This window comes from Lampetra planeri, unplaced genomic scaffold (assembly GCF_965212315.1).
Source record: "Lampetra planeri unplaced genomic scaffold, kcLamPlan1.2.h2 scaffold_240, whole genome shotgun sequence".
Lineage (NCBI taxonomy): Eukaryota > Metazoa > Chordata > Hyperoartia > Petromyzontiformes > Petromyzontidae > Lampetra > Lampetra planeri.
Window position 1 is genome coordinate 20,001 of NW_027615069.1, and position 2,500 is coordinate 22,500.

Here is a 2,500-nt window from a genome sequence, read left to right on the forward strand (position 1 = left end):
AATTTTTACACATAGACCCCATCAAACGGGAGAAATTGGCCGGGATTGCTCTCATGTGCGTTACGGGGCATCGTTTCTGTCGCGCCGAATTCCATCGAGCTGGGAAATCGCTCATTTTTGCGTCGCCAAATATCGTACGAACGCCGTGAAACTTCCACAGGCTTTTCCAGCAGATTGGCACGTGCACTCAAAAAAGTCAAAATTTGTACACATAGACCCCATCAAACGGGAGAAATTGGCCGGGATTGCTCTCATGTGCGTTACGGGGCATCGTTTCTCTCGCTCCGAATTCCATCGAGCTGGGAAATCGCTCATTTTTGCGTCGCCAAATATCGTACGAACGCCGTGAAACTTCCACAGGCTTTTCCAGCAGATTTGCACGTGCACTCAAAAAAGTCAAAATTTTTACACATAGACCCCATCAAACGGGAGAAATTGGCCCGGATTGCTCTCATGTGCGTTACGGGGCATCGTTTCTCTCGCGCCGAATTCTCTCGAGCTGGGAAATCGCTCATTTTTGCGTCGCCAAATATCGTACGAACGCCGTGAAACTTCCACAGGCTTTTTCAGCAGATTTGCACCTGCACTCAAAAAAGTCAAAATTTTTACACATAGACCCCATCAAACGGGAGAAATTGGCCCGGATTGCTCTCATGTGCGTTACGGGGCATCGTTTCTGTCGCGCCGAATTCCATCGAGCTGGGAAATCGCTCATTTTTGCGTCGCCAAATATCGTACGAACGCCGTGAAACTTCCACAGGCTTTTCCAGCAGATTGGCACGTGCACTCAAAAAAGTCAAAATTTGTACACATAGACCCCATCAAACGGGAGAAATTGGCCGGGATTGCTCTCATGTGCGTTACGGGGCATCGTTTCTCTCGCTCCGAATTCTCTCGAGCTGGGAAATCGCTCATTTTTGCGTCGCCAAATATCGTACGAACGCCGTGAAACTTCCACAGGCTTTTTCAGCAGATTTGCACCTGCACTCAAAAAAGTCAAAATTTTTACACATAGACCCCATCAAACGGGAGAAATTGGCCCGGATTGCTCTCATGTGCGTTACGGGGCATCGTTTCTGTCGCGCCGAATTCCATCGAGCTGGGAAATCGCTCATTTTTGCGTCGCCAAATATCGTACGAACGCCGTGAAACTTCCACAGGCTTTTCCAGCAGATTGGCACGTGCACTCAAAAAAGTCAAAATTTGTACACATAGACCCCATCAAACGGGAGAAATTGGCCCGGATTGCTCTCATGTGCGTTACGGGGCATCGTTTCTCTCGCGCCGAATTCTCTCGAGCTGGGAAATCGCTCATTTTTGCGTCGCCAAATATCGTACGAACGCCGTGAAACTTCCACAGGCTTTTTCAGCAGATTTGCACCTGCACTCAAAAAAGTCAAAATTTTTACACATAGACCCCATCAAACGGGAGAAATTGGCCCGGATTGCTCTCATGTGCGTTACGGGGCATCGTTTCTGTCGCGCCGAATTCCATCGAGCTGGGAAATCGCTCATTTTTGCGTCGCCAAATATCGTACGAACGCCGTGAAACTTCCACAGGCTTTTCCAGCAGATTGGCACGTGCACTCAAAAAAGTCAAAATTTGTACACATAGACCCCATCAAACGGGAGAAATTGGCCGGGATTGCTCTCATGTGCGTTACGGGGCATCGTTTCTCTCGCTCCGAATTCCATCGAGCTGGGAAATCGCTCATTTTTGCGTCGCCAAATATCGTACGAACGCCGTGAAACTTCCACAGGCTTTTCCAGCAGATTTGCACGTGCACTCAAAAAAGTCAAAATTTTTACACATAGACCCCATCAAACGGGAGAAATTGGCCCGGATTGCTCTCATGTGCGTTACGGGGCATCGTTTCTCTCGCGCCGAATTCTCTCGAGCTGGGAAATCGCTCATTTTTGCGTCGCCAAATATCGTACGAACGCCGTGAAACTTCCACAGGCTTTTTCAGCAGATTTGCACGTGCACTCAAAAAAGTCAAAATTTTTACACATAGACCCCATCAAACGGGAGAAATTGGCCGGGATTGCTCTCATGTGCGTTACGGGGCATCGTTTCTCTCGCTCCGAATTCCATCGAGCTGGGAAATCGCTCATTTTTGCGTCGCCAAATATCGTACGAACGCCGTGAAACTTCCACAGGCTTTTTCAGCAGATTTGCACGTGCACTCAAAAAAGTCAAAATTTTTACACATAGACCCCATCAAACGGGAGAAATTGGCCGGGATTGCTCTCATGTGCGTTACGGGGCATCGTTTCTCTCGCGCCGAATTCTCTCGAGCTGGGAAATCGCTCATTTTTGCGTCGCCAAATATCGTACGAACGCCGTGAAACTTCCACAGGCTTTTTCAGCAGATTTGCACGTGCACTCAAAAAAGTCAAAATTTTTACACATAGACCCCATCAAACGGGAGAAATTGGCCCGGATTGCTCTCATGTGCGTTACGGGGCATCGTTTCTGTCGCGCCGAATTCCATCGAGC